Source organism: Schistocerca americana, chromosome 1, assembly GCF_021461395.2.
Source record: "Schistocerca americana isolate TAMUIC-IGC-003095 chromosome 1, iqSchAmer2.1, whole genome shotgun sequence".
Lineage (NCBI taxonomy): Eukaryota > Metazoa > Arthropoda > Insecta > Orthoptera > Acrididae > Schistocerca > Schistocerca americana.
The window spans coordinates 720,805,801-720,820,845 of record NC_060119.1 but is presented as its reverse complement, the minus strand read 5'-3'; the positions used below and the strand labels follow the sequence as shown (position 1 = coordinate 720,820,845).

The 15,045-nt window shown below is 43.9% G+C and overlaps 1 pseudogene; it reads left to right on the top strand.

The window, feature by feature from the left end:
- The first annotated feature begins 14,067 nt into the window (after positions 1-14,067).
- LOC124555533 lies at positions 14,068-14,185 on the top strand (annotated as a pseudogene).
- The last annotated feature ends 860 nt before the right edge of the window (positions 14,186-15,045 follow it).

The window sequence follows — 15,045 nt, the reverse complement described above, 5'->3', positions numbered from 1 at the left end:
ATTCCTATTCACAATTCCTCTGAATGCCTGAAACGGTAGGCGTCACAGCTGAGGGGCTACCCCGCTCGTCAGACAAGAGCAGGTGATCCGTAAGTGGCGCCCACGCCGCCTCCACCGTGGCCCTCGCAAACGCCGCCGCCTCCGTCACTAATCCGCGCTCGCCGCTCGTTAACTCGATATAACGCCGGGCTCCTAACCCTGTTACCGCCATTACCGCACCAATCTGTCGCGCTGCCGCCTCCCACGCAGCTCAGCTGGCCCAAACATCTGCCGCCCTGTGGCCGTAGTGTGGGCCACATCGCGAGCGGTTGCGGCGTTCCCTTCACGTTGTGACACAATAATTTGCTTCGTCTTGCAAGCCTACGGGTGTGCTGACAACCAAACAGTGCTCACGTATCTCGGCCTCTTCATTCTTACGCTTCGTATTTAGGATTAGACTATCTCCTCTTCCTTTCGCGAGTTAGATTCATCATCAACTGCAACATCTGAGTAATTGACCTAAACGATTACCTCAGCACAGTAGCCCGCTGATAGTGCTAATACTTGCCTTTGTTATTGGACATGTTTATGTTTCTTTCCCCTTCAGTCCAGAAACCTTATACTTAAACGTACATGATAAAAAATTAAGGGATCTAGCACTTAACTGTTATGTCGGAACATTTCTGATCGGCCTGTTCTGTAGCAATATTAAGTGTTCCTGTTCGAATAATCTATGTACCAGAGGTCACGTGATTCAAATGTGGATAACGTTAAAACAGTCGTTAGTGTCCGGTGCTAGTGTTTACTTCACCACAGGCCAAATTAATGTTCATGATTTACTAGGTTCTGTGGGAGACGTTAGTATGACAGGAGGTCACCAATAGCTCGCGCGGTATGAAACGCCTGATCTACTGTAACGGCCGTCGAAGCTTCCAAGCAACGGGTGGCAGAGAGTATTCGAATATGCGTCGAGGGCCGTCCAGTGACGTTTCAATTGGTGTTCATTCTACTGATAAGCAGACGAAAGGAAGAAGATTTTCGCCACTTGATTCCGTTCAAATTATTGATAATGACCGTTCCGATTACGCTTTCATATTTTTTTGACACATCGCACTTATTAATATTTCAATTATTATTTCCTTAACATACTATCAAATGCAATTATTCTTCACTTGTAAAAAAATATAAAAACAATATTACTTGCAATTGTTGAAAGAAAGAGCAAATAACACCTCTTTGGATATATTTAAACACTGTTGTTGTGGTCTCCAATTCGAACATTGGTTTGAAACAACATCCCGCGCTCCCCATCACTCTGCATCACTTCTGAAACTTAAATCAGCTTGAATGTGTTAACTGTGTCAAATCTTGGTCTAACTCTACAGCTCATGCTTCTCCCCACACTTTCTTCAGTTGCCAAAGTAACTATTCATTTACGACTCAATAGGTGTCCTATAACACTATCCTTTCTTTTAGTAAACTTGTGTCATAAATTTATTGTCAGATTCAGAATCCCTTCACTGCTTGTCCGATATACCCCCGTAGTTGTACATTTCAAAATCTCTACTTTCTCTTGTCTGAACAGTTTACAGTTCATTTTTCATTTCCGTATGAGGCTACATCCCAAATAAATATTTTTATGAACTGTTTCCTCACAGTTACTTTATGCAGTTAAGATTTCGCAGCCCCTCAAAATTCGGGGAGGAATACTATCGGAAAACTCTACCAAGTTCGATCCACAAGAGCTTTCACCTGCATTAACAAATGAAAGTCTGGCGGGTTTAGGTCCTGAGTATGTGGATGCCAGGCAACTGATCCATCTCTTCCTATCCGCCAAGGACGGCGAACCTAAATAATTACTGCTTTACCAAATATAACTAAAAGAGGAAGTTTAAGTTCGTGTAATAGAGAGATTCTGCGGCATGGTGGAACACTCTGTTCCTGTGTCTTTGCCATTATCAATGTTCTATGAGTCTCTATCTATATCGATACTGCACTATTTCACCTTCTTCTATGTGATCGAAAAATTATTCCGTGCCTTTTCTGTTGTGCTCGGTATTCGAAAATTCGATTCGATTTCGAAGAAAGTATTAACCTTTCAAATTTCATCACCTACTTTTCGTGCCAACATCTTTACCAGGGAGTAAAACTGCTGGTAGAATTTAGTCTACTGCGGATTCGCGGATCCAAAACGGAACTTGGAAGTTTATTTTTCTGAAATAATCGACACACTGCCACTAATGAATATCGTTATAAGAGATCGTAAACGATCGTAAGCAATACAGAACAGAAAATAAAATCGTCATAATTTACTCACCAAGCTATCAGAAAACAATAACAATATTAATGGATAGGTAAATCACATTGCCGCCTGCCGCATCAGCTAGAATCTACACGGCCAACGCTTTGAGACTGTTGGAAATTTATGGTGAGGTCTTATGGGACCAAACTGCTGAGGTCATCGGTCCCTAAGCCTACATATTACTTAATCTAACTTAAACTAACTTACGCTATGGACAACACACACACCCGTGCCCGAGGGAGGACTCGAACCTCCGATGGGGCGAGCCGCACGGACCGTGACAAGGCGCTTCAGACCGCGCGGCTATCCCGCGGGCTTTGAGACTGTTGCCGCAGTAGAGAGAAGTAACTTTGTTTAGTTGCCGTCTTCAGTCGGAAGACTGGTTGGATGCAGCTCTCCACTAGGCATAACTACCACACACAGCACCCGTTTGGAACTTGTTAAGGTTGCAACTAGTTAAGGTTTTAAAGTCTTGGTCTCAAAATGGTTCAAATGGCTCTGAGCACTATGGGACTTAACACCTGAGGTCATCAGTCCTCTAGAACTTAGAACTACTTAAACCTAACTAACCTAAGAACATCAGACACATCCATGCCCGAGGCAGGATTCGAACCTACGACCGTAGCGGTCGCGCGGTTCCAGACTGAAGCGGCTAGGACCGCTCGGCCACTCCGGCCGGCTCTTTGTCTCCCTGCATATTTTTTACTCTCGATACTTGTGATCCATCGGGATGTGATTTATCGAAGTATACATTGTTTTAGTCAGGATGTGTCTTAAACAGAGGATTAAGGTTTAACGTCTCGACAACGGCACAGTTAGTAGGGACGGAGCGCAGGTATATTTTAGTAAGATTATGCAGAGAATTCCTTTTCCTCAGTACCTGATCATTAGTTATTATACCTACCAATCTAATCTTTAGCATTCTTCTGTGACACCTCATTCCAAAGCCTATTCTCTTCTTGTCTGAACTGCTTATTGTCCACTTACCATTTACGTATAAGGCGCCCTTGAAAAACTCCATAGTTTTTAATTTATTCTCCCTGAACTTTAATTCCCTTTCCAAATCCCTGCTTGGTTTCCTTTAGTTTGCTCAGCCCACATTTTAAATAACATCGCTATGGGCTATAAACCGATTTCACTCCCCTCTCCACTACGTCTTCCTTTCCAGGTCCTCCCATTCTCTTACCCATAGTCAAGTTTCTCTAAAAGTTGTAGATAACATTTCGCTCCCTGTATTTTACTCCTGCTACCTCCAGAATTTCAAAAGTGTATTGCAGATTACATTAAGCTTTCTCTAAATACACTAGTGCAGTAAACGTGTCTTGATTTCTTCTACGTAAGGTAAGTCGTAGGGTCAGTAATGCCCTGCGTGTTTCTACATTTCTTCGGAACCCTAACTGATCTTCCCTAATGTTTCCATTCTTATGCAACCATCTATTATTAAACTGATAGTTCGCAGTATTCAGGCCTGTCAACAACTGAGTTGCTAGGAAATGCAATTATTACATTCTTCTTGAAGGCTGAGGATATTTCGCCTGTCTCATACATTACGTGATCAAAAGTATCCGGACATCTGGCTGAAAATGACTTACAAGTTTGTGGCGTCCTCGATCGGTAATGCTAGAATTCAATATGGTGTTGGACCATCCTTGGCCTTGATGACAGCTTCCACTCCCGCAGGCATACGTTCAATCAGATGCTGGAAGGTTTCTTGGAGAATGGCAACCCATTCTGCACGGAGTGTGTGGCTTATGAGCAGCCGCCCGACCATGAAATCCAAGTTTTCTCACCTCCCGCTGTGGATCCTGATGCAGTCTGGAATTCCTGTGTGATTGTCTGGGCAGATGTCTGCCTATTACACATTACGACCCTCTTCAAATGTCGGCGGTCTCTGTCAGTCAACAGACGAGGTCGGCCTGTACGCTTTTGTGCTGTACGTGTCCCTTCACGTTTCCACTTCACTATCACATCGGAAACATTGGACCTAGGGATGTTTACGACTATGGAAATCTAGCGTACAGATGTATGACACAAGTGACACCCAGTCACCTGACCACGTTCGTAGTCCTTGAGTTCCGCGGAGCGCCCCATTCTGCTCTCTCTCACGATTTCTAATGACTACTGAGGTCGCTAATATGGAGTACCTGGTAATAGGTGGCAGCACAATGCACCTAATATGAAAAACGTATGTTTTTGGGGGTGTCCGGATACTTTTGATCACGTAGAGTATATACCAAGACATGACTACCTGTCCAGACGATCTCAATGATTCTGAGGGACTCTCGTCTACTCCAGAGGCCTTGTTTCGACTTAGGCCTGTCAGCGCTCTGTTAGTCTCGCAGTATCATATCACCAAGATCATCTTTAACTAATTCTTATTCCGTTTCCATATTATAGTCCACATGTTCATCTCCCTTGTCAATATTACATATTCCTTTCTCCTTTCAGCTTTCCCTTCTATGCTTACAGTCCGGTTAAAATTACTTGGTAGATGACGTCTGTCACTTGCCGGTTACTATTCAGTTATATGCGACACAAAAACAAGGCAGTCACTTCACAAATGCTGTTAGTGTGTAACGCGGAACAATGGAGGGAGCGGTCGCCGCGAGGTATGGCAGAAATGAGAGAGGCTCTGTCGACAGCTGATTCTAAGCGACCAGTGACTGAACTACGGCAGACGGCGCGTTTTTTACCCCTGAATTTAAACTCATATTCTAACCTAACCATAAACTCGTGATAAGCAATGCATCCAAGAAAACGGCGATCAACAATCTGCAGAAGAACTAAAATTGCGATCGCTTTGCTCACCGTGTTTAAGGTTAACCTCTAATAGAAAACGCAAGACAGAAAAATTTAATAATACGTTTGCTTGCATAGCCATTTTCCGCAGCAAAATTTCGGTTTTAGCCGTAAAAGCAAACTGAAATTTCTCCTTGTCAGTGGTCACCTGAAACCGTTTTCACACTGGCTACACGCGATGCCGCGTTACCAACCATGAGCAGTCCTGGCCAACACGTGGCTGCAGGTTACAGGCAATACGCGCAGATTTCAAACGAGAAAAGAATGACACGAAGAAAAACTAGAGCAAATTAAAAAGGCAATATGATGATGGAAATGACGCGGAAAAGTATTAGAAATAAAAAATTACATTTAAACGAATTAACTGAATAAAAATGATAAACAAAATCTTTTGATCAGATTTAGAAAAATAAAAAATGTCGCTGCCTTTAACGACCCTCGGACCTTCGTTGCTCTACATGTGAGGTTCACACGCTACCCACTACGCTGAGCCCTTACACTGCAAAAAATCTCTTGCACTGATGACACTGGTGTTCCTGTCGCAACGATTAATCGACAGCTTTCACACTTCGTGATTATAATACCTATGTAAATGACGCTGAATCGCATCTTATGCAGAAGGATCCATTTGTGTGGGGTTAGCGCTGTGTATGAGACGATGAGACGTGTGTATCTCGTTAGCAACGGTTTGTGTGTGTGTGTGTGTGTGTGTGTGTGTGTGTGTGTGTGTGTGTGGCTTATTTTTGGTGTGGGTATCATATGTTATGAAATACGAAATATAAGGGCCAGACCCAGGATTAGGTACCAAAACACTTCAAGAACGAAAGCCGGACAAGGAATCAAGTTAACTAGTTGTTGCGGCGTTCTGACAAAGGCGAACGGTTCGGGCGTGACGCTGAGTGCTCTCATTGGAGGATCCAGATACAACGCGTGGAGTGTCATCTATCTAGTAATTTTAATCGGACTATAGTAATGGATTGCCATATGAGCTCCTGACATTCATAGACGCTGGTTCTCTTTCCTCCGTAGCTCTCAATTATTCCTATAGGAGGCACCTATCCTTCCCCTAGTCATGCGTGCTTCTTCAGTCTCGTATTTGTCCTCTAGCCAGTCTTGCTTAGCCATTTTGCACATTCCGTTAATCTCGTATTTTAAATGTCTTTACTACCTATTGTCTACTACATTTACTGCAATTTTTACTATCTGCTTTCGTCATTTAAACTCAATATCTAGAGTGTTATACGCTGATTTGTACTGGGCCTATTTGATGATGTGTGCTGCCTTCACCGTTTCATCTCTCAAGCTGCACACTCGTGCCCTGTTGTATTCCTTTCCATTTTTTCAGTCAATAGTTACATGATGTTCCCTACGAAACTCTCTACAAGCTTTGGTTCTTTCAATTTATTCAGATCCAGTCGCCTTAATTTCCTAACTTTTTGCAATTTCTTCAGTTTTAATCTACAGTTCATAGACAACAACTTATAGCCAGTGTCTACATGTGCCTCTGGGAAAGGTCTGTAGTTTAAAGTCTGATTTGGAAATCTGTATCTTACCATTACATAATCAGTCTGAAGCATTTCAAACTCTAGGTTTTTTTCCACGTATACAACTTTCCATGATTTTTAAAGCAATTATCTATGATGACGAAATTATGCCGCGTGCAAAATTCCACCAGATGCCTGGTTTCCTGTTTTATTCCCTCACAAACTTCACAGATCCACCTTCGACCTGAATTACACCCTCCACATTGTGGGTTAAATTCCTGTTTGAGTAGTGGTTGACTGGATGCCTAGTACCGGGGGCCGGCCGCGGTGGCCGAGCGGTTCTAGGCGCTTCAGTCCGGAACCGCGCGACTGCTACGGTCGCAGGTTCGAATCCTGCCTCGGGCATGGATATGTGTGATGTCCTTAGGTTTAAGTAGTTCTAAGTTCTAGGGGACTGACGACCTCAGATGTTAAGTCCCATAGTGCTCAAAGCCATTTGAACCTAGTACCGGGGAAGAAGAAAAATCGCGACTCTTCGGACCGTATCACGCGCCACTAGTGAGCTAGTGTGAATTGTGTGTATTTGTTGTTTGGTTGTACGTATCGCTCCGTGATGTGAGATGGACCTACATTCACTGACTCCTGTTGAGGTCGACGGATCGAGGCAACGCAGTGGTTAGAACAATGGACTCGTATTTGGGCGGACGACGGTTTAAATCGGCGCCCGGGGATCCAGATTTAGGTTTCCAGTAATTTTCCTAAATCAGGGCACGGCCAATTTCCTCCCTCATGCTTCAAACATTCCTGTTGGGTTTGAAACCAATACTGTCTGACAAATGAAAGAGTCTTCTCTTTTCCCTGTTGTTTAGAATTCTCTCTCTCTCTCTCTCTCTCTCTCTTTCGGCAGCCGCGGAGGTTTACATGACCATCTGCCTAAAGATCTACAACGCTTGCAGCACTCCAAAGTGACCAATGGGCACATTTATGGGTATCACAAATATTTCGTCTTGTGAACTTATGAACACTGGTCAGGGCAGGACTGCTGAATATGACATCGGACAATGCACAGTCGTGTAGGGTAACGATAACTAGCTGCAACATGAGAGTAAGGTTCAACGCAGTGTATTCACAGTGTCACTGTAAGAATTTGTCTGTCGTGGTGTTGACGAAACGATTAGGATCTCACGCTAATAATGTTGGAAAATCAAAGGCGATGCATTGTATTACGTATGGGAAGTTCTGACCAATACGCAGTTGAGTGTGGCTGTAAATGTTATTACCGTACTGTATATGCAAACGTTTATTAGGTGAGGTATAGCAATTAATTGCTGAGAATGGTTGCCGAGGTTGACAGAACCTCGACGTGATTCCTATCTGGCATGATATAACCCTAGATAAGATGGGATTGGATTGAGGAGAAATCAGCAGAGCTGCAGTCATCCACTGCCGAGAGCGTCTTGAGATGCAGAGCGTCGCTAGCGTTCGGCTACGGCCGGCTTAGCGAGACGGCGGCCCGCATCTGCTGCGGAGGCTCGCGGGAGAGTGATGGAGGCGCGCGAGGCCGCTAAGCCGGCGCCGGATTACGCCGCAGTAGGGACCGCGGGCCGCGCCAGCTGCCCGTCAGCCGCCGGCGCGCGCACCAGCTGCGGCCCACTCTAGGCCAGACGCCAGAGGGGCCCTATACTCCTGTGGCCGACGTTGCACACTGCCATCGCAGTGAGCCGCGAGGACAAAAAAGTTAAATTTCCTGGCACATTGAAACTGTGTGCCGTACCGAGACTCGAAGTTGGGAGTTTTGCCATTCGCGGTCAAGTGCTGTACCAACTGAGCTACCCAAGCACGATCACGACATCCTCACAGCTTTACTTCCGCCAGTACCAAGTCTCCTACCTTCCAAACTTCACAGAAGCTCTCCTGTGAGAGTTAAGGGACTAGTGTTACTGGAAGGAAGGATATTGCTGACAAGGGAACCTCCCCATCGCACCCCCTCAGATTTAGTTATAAGTTGGCACAGTGGATAGGCCTTGAAAAACTGAACACAGATCAATCGAGAAAAAAGGAAGAAGTTGTGTGGAACTATGAAAAAAATGAGCAAAATATACAAACTGAGCAGTCCATGCGCAAGATAGGAGAGTGTGAGCTCAGGAGCGCCGTGGTCCCGTCGTTAGCGTGAGCAGCTACGGAACGAGCGGTTCTTGGTTCAAGTTTTCCTTCGAGTGAAAAGTTTAATTTTTTATTTTCAGGCAATTATTATCTGTCCGTCCGTCCGTCCGATGCGAGGTAACTGCGCCGTAGTATGGGGAGGCTACACCTAAACAAACATCGAAACAAACGCCAGTCGACTGCAGCGCACGGAAGAGAGAGTATTCCTGCTAACGAGGCCCCCTGGCTGGCAGTTGACTGTTCGCTACTTTGGACGAGAGTGCATTAAATACGTGAGATGTATTCCGTGGGCAATATGAATCCAGCAAATATAGCTCGCGACTTCAATAACAAGGTCAATGAACGAACGGACAGATCATAACTTTGCGAAAATAAAGAAAGTAAAATTTTCATTCGATAGGAGACTTCAACCAAGGACCTCTCATTTCGCAGCTGCTCACGCTAACCACGGGACCACGGCGCTCCTGAGCTCATACTGTCATTGATGTTGCTTATCTTGCGCAGGGACTACTCAGTTTGTATATTTTGCTTATTTTTTTCATAGTCCCACACAACTTCTTCTTGTTTTCTCGATTGAGCTGTGTTCAGTTTTTCAAGGCCTAGCCACTGTGCCAACTTGTAACTAAATCTGACGGGGTTGCGATGGGGAGGTTCCCTTGTGAGATATGGCCTAGCCACAGCATGGGGAATGTTTCCAGGATCGCTCACGAAAAATGTTCCAGCGCCCACACTGGTTTATACTCGAACGCCCACATGCTTATTAGCTTGAAAAAAAAAAAAAAGTGGTGGTACAATTGCTGGATGGAGACGAGCGAGGGCTTTAGTAATGATTTTCGAGAGGATCATGCGCCAACAACGACTGAATTTCGCCTGTCCGGTATGCCAGTTCCACTATACATGAGAAAGGAGGAGGAGGAGGAGGAGGAGATTAGTGTTTAACGTCCCGTCGACAACGAGGTCATTAGACACGGAGCGCAAGCTCGGGTGAGGGAAGGATGGGGAAGGAAATCGGCCGTGCCCTTTCAAAGGAACCATCCCGGCATTTGCCTGAAGCGATTTAGGGAAATCACGAAAAACCTAAATCAGAATGGCCGGAGACGGGATTGAACCGTCGTCCTCCCGAATGCGAGTCCAGTGTGCTAACCACTGCGCCACCTCGCTCGGTACACGAGAAAAATTTCCCTGTCAGACCCATATTCTATAGGCACTTATTCTGATTGGTTACTATTAACTGGCATACAATGGGTCGAAAACAACTCTGACGGCTCCCACCCCACCCCTGAGTGTCTTCTGGGTTGTGTCATATTATGTATTTGGGGCTTTGTTAAGTGCAAAACGCATTGGTACAAGATTTTAAATTTGTTGTTTCCTGGAATAAATAATTCAGTGGAGAAGAAAGAGAGGTATATTGGGGTTTAATGTGTCCTGACGATGAGGTCATTAGAGAAGGAGCACAAATACGGATCGACGAACGGTATGGACGGAGTCTGGCCGTATCATTTTCAAAGGCATCATTCCAGTATTTCCCTTAGCCGTGTGGGGAAATCGAGATAAGCCGTAATCTGTGACTTGACCCGCCGCCCTAACGAATACATCTGCGCCAGCTGGCTTGGCTTCATCTGAGGTACTGAGAATGTCAAACGAGGAATGGTAAATCATTGGAGTTCAACTGCTAGATTCCACTGTCAGATATGTTATTATGAAATGGATATGTCATAAAAACGCTAAACAAATCATCGAACTGGTAGGTCTATTCGGTTCAGTAATGAGAGTCACTGACCTCTTACGAATAACGTACAAGGCAATCGTCACACACACTCATTCACTGTTCCAGAGGACTTCGGCTGAAGTTCATGTAGAGAAGTCAGGGAAAGATCGATTTTTCAGGAGGCATTAGCATAGACTTGATCTGTAATGATTTTTTGAAAATTTAAACAACCTTTATTGACAATTTTTATAAAAGATCAGTAATTAACACCACCTATTTGCAATCAGAACTGGAATTTCGTGTGCAATGTGAACTAAGAAGAACAGCATTTTTCATATAAACATGACAATTAGAGAAGTTCGATAAGGTTAGAAATTGAAGCAATGAATTCAAATTTGTATCACAGCTGGGTCTCCTGCTTACTAACCACGGTAGCACTGTGGCTACCACAGCCGCACGGGTCACCCCAGTCCCTGGCCGTGGCAGAAATTTTAATTGGCTGCGGCAGCTTCTATCCTCATCGAAGATAAAGATAAACTCATATATCTCCAGGAAAAGTAATTCCATCAGATCAATTAGATATATGTTCATTAAAACGGATTTGACGAATTTTGTATTTAAGTAACAGAGGAATTCGAACCAAGCGAAAAAATTGCTGGAGGAACTTGAAATTTATAAAACAAAAAATAGAGAGCCAGACAAACTGCTTAACTGGCAGAACGATTTTGTGCCCGATGCCTACTTTGCTTTATTTGATAATGTTTTACCCTAGTCACTCCACGCCTCTGTTATTTATAGTGTGTTCGCAAGTTCTCCTAGTATTGAGTATATCGCATATTTACTTTGTTTTCATACGTTTTACGCATGACTCTAGTAGGTTCTTGTTCCTTCTTTATTCATTTCATAGACTGCATTAATCAAATAATGTGGATCATGCACTATCACGGAATTTTATCATTCTTTTCTTGCAACGGAGTACCGCAGGGTACGAGGGGCCCTCTGCCGGTCACGTTCCTCCAACCACTGGCGTTAGCGCTAACAGAGGGCGCTGATTATGTGCAGATCTATATTTCTTTTTATTTATGACTCCTTTAGCGACTTGTTTTATGATGTTTATATTACCCGGTACAATATCAACGGTGTTTAATATTTATGTTATTGCCCTGAATATTGGCCCTAGAGCTTATGTCAACCATTGTTTTTAACTCGTCGTCTTTTTAACAATATTACCTTTGTCGTGTTCTTTTTATTGCTTTTTACTTCTGTAACACTTTTTATATTTTATAAGCTTATTACAGATTTTAACTATTGTATGTTCGCTGTTTCAATTAATTATTGAAAAATAGTGTATGCTGACATTAGCAACATCTGGTCAACTTACTACACAAACATCTGGTGGCTACTGTACGGCAGCTAGTTTTAAACAGTAGTTTTACTGACAACATGACTTGTGCATGTGATGTAATTTCTATGTATTTGACGATGCTGGTGCTGATTCCGCATTTAATAGTTCACTATGCCACTATGGCTGTAGTGCATTAGGACTTTGTTTTTATGAGACAGGTATGCCTCTTTACATCTAAAGCGCACAAATGTAAATTTTGTCAGCACTACTTTTCAATATGCTCTATGTATTGTTCTTAAGCTGTATACAGTTTGCGAGTGTATTTATATTTGTCCCATTTTTGCTGCAGATCTGATGATGGTCATTAAAGACCGAAACCGGTAATCTGTCAAACAGAACAAAATTGTGAACATAGACGGAAATTAAAGGAAACTTATTATAAAAAATTATAAACCTCCTATTGTAGTCTGCTTGTCAAATGGACGGGAAGGAATGTGGCCGCTGCCGAGACAACGACATTTATCTTAGTGGGTAGTGGCGGTAGTGAGATGGGCTGTGGCTGTTATCTGCTAGTTAGTTTTGGTCGACGCCAAAATGAACTCAAGTAAATATGAAATTATTTTGGACAATCACAGGCGCACTATAGTGTGGTAAAACTTTGGAAGATATCCGTTTGATCTCTTTCACGGTATTTAACCTAAATTCGTACCCTCCCTATCCTGTGCTTACGTAAATACGAAGCACGGTAGGTTGAATGAATGTAGGCGTACCTCCATTTCTATTTTCCGTCTACTGTATGTCTGTAAAGATGAATTTATTTTAAAAGATGTTTGAGGGATGCGTGTTCTGCTAACACTGATCTGCCAGACCTAGAATATTAGTGCGTGGACAGACAAGTGAGCTGTACTCCGTGCTGGGGATGTAGAAATTTCTATTTTCGCGAAATTGGTGAGGGCGCACTAAGCTTCTTTGAGACACCTTTCGCACTCCACGGCCACGTGCGGTCAGCGAACGGAAACCGCTTTGAATCGATGGAAAGAAATTTTGAGGCATACTGGTCTAATTAAGTGGGTTGCATGAGGATAATGCAGTCGCGACTGCCGAATGACGGTGAGTGATCCTTCTAAGTAGCGATTTTCTGGGATGTCACGTTCCTCGACATGGTGTTACAAGCCATGCTACGAGGACGAAGAACTTCGGAAAGCTGTTTTAGAAGTACAGAGCATTGTTGTAAGTAGATCTGCGGCGAAATGAGGAAGTGGTGGTAGCATATAATAAGTTCTCGGGAACGGAGCGCAACCTCAGAGTAAAAAAAAAAAAGATGAAAATAAGATCCTTTCTTGTAGAGGTGTTTGATAAAATAACAACATTCCGATACAAACGTTCATTATTTACAGTTCTGATTTCCTCACGTAATTCCTAATAAATAAACTTTGCCATTTATTTTTCATTTGTACCAGAGTATGACTGAAATTGCTTGTAATCATTGTTATGATCCGACCTTCTATAATCTAGAAACTTACAAACTTTTAACGAGGCCACTTTCTGGTGTCGCATATCTATAAGTAATTTGCGTGTCTGTAGCTAGTGTTTATAGTGTCACGCCGGCTAACCGACTTCCTTTGTCTGATAACAACACTGCAAGACAACCAGTCATAGACAGGAAGGGGGAAAGAAAGAACGGATAACGTCTCCTCGACGACAAGATAATCAGAGACAGAACAGCAGCTTAGACTGAACAAGAATGGGAGGGAAACTGGACGTCTCGTGCTCAAAGTAACCATCCATCAATCGTCTTAAGCGATTTAGTAAATCAGTGAAATCTTAAACCAGATGTGCGGACGGGGATTTAAACATCGCCTTGACGCCAAATGAAAATACAATGCCATCCTACGGTCGGTAACAGGAACTGGAGTTCAGTAGAGAAGGCTGTTTGTTACCTGTAATAAAAGGATCACAAACAGGAAAGTAGCTGCTGAGATTGATACGTATCCAGAAAATGCAGTTCAACTAAGACTGCGCAATGGTAACTGCATAGGCAAAATATATATTTGGCGGCATTTCTATTTCAGAACGTTCCGTAAACCACATGAATACAAAGAAGGGGCTTAAGTCGGGGGAAAGAACAGGTCAGTCTACTTGCGAAATGGACTCTCGTTCGTAGAGCTCCTCCACCGGCACTGTTCGATGCTGTCGCCCGCTGCCTTCCACAGATATGAAGTCAGGACCGAATGTGCCCCTGAAAAGACAGCTTTCCTGGGTGCATTGCGTGTTCCCTCACCATATGAGCAACGGCCTTGCCGCAGTGGATACATCGGTTCCCGTGAGATCACCGAAGTTAAGCGCTGTCGGGCGTGGTCGGCACTTGGATGGGTGACCATCCAGGCCGCCATGCGCTGTTGCCATTTTTCGGGGTGCACTCAGCCTCGTGATGACAACTGAGGAGCTACTCGACCGAATAGTAGCGGTTTCGGTCGAGAGTACCCCACGCCTTTCCTATCCTCATCCTCCACTGAGGATGAAACGGCGGTCGGATGGTTCCGGTAGGCCACTCGTGGCCTGACGACGGAGTGCTCACCATATGAGGGAACACTGTCGAACATGGTCATTTTATTCTTGTAGTTTATACTGTGTGGGTAGGCATAATGTTGCACGGGAGTACTGATCTCAAAAATCATTTAACATGGTACATTCACCAGTCAATGTTGTTGTGTTACTTATACTCCTTCGACATGTCCGACTTTTAAGGTCTGCATTCGGCCCTGACTCATTTTTATGTATGACAATGGGGGACCGCACCGAACAGCGCAGGTAAAAGACGTCTTGAAACGAGGCGAATGGACTGGCCTGCCTGTTCCCTATCGAGCATATGTGGGATGAGTTAGGGAAACGTACTGCAGCACGTCCACATGCGCCGACGACCATCCAGCTATTGTCAACAGCACTGATGGACGAATGGAACGTCCTACCACGAAAATAATTACTCACTAACCTTGTGGCCAGCATGGAAGCACATACCTTATTAAGAACCATGTTTCGCTTTTGTAATGGGCATTGGACCATGATGATCGCAGTGACTGCAATGTATGAAGCCATTCTATGGCATGGATACTATTACGATCTATAAGTGACGGTCTATGGCAGAGGAAATGCGTGATGCTCACATTAGTTCAGAGGCTCACAGTTCTTATGTGTATAAATCGGCAGAAAGTAGGACGCTGCAGAAATACAGAGAAATACGGCAAATACATAACATTATTCATTT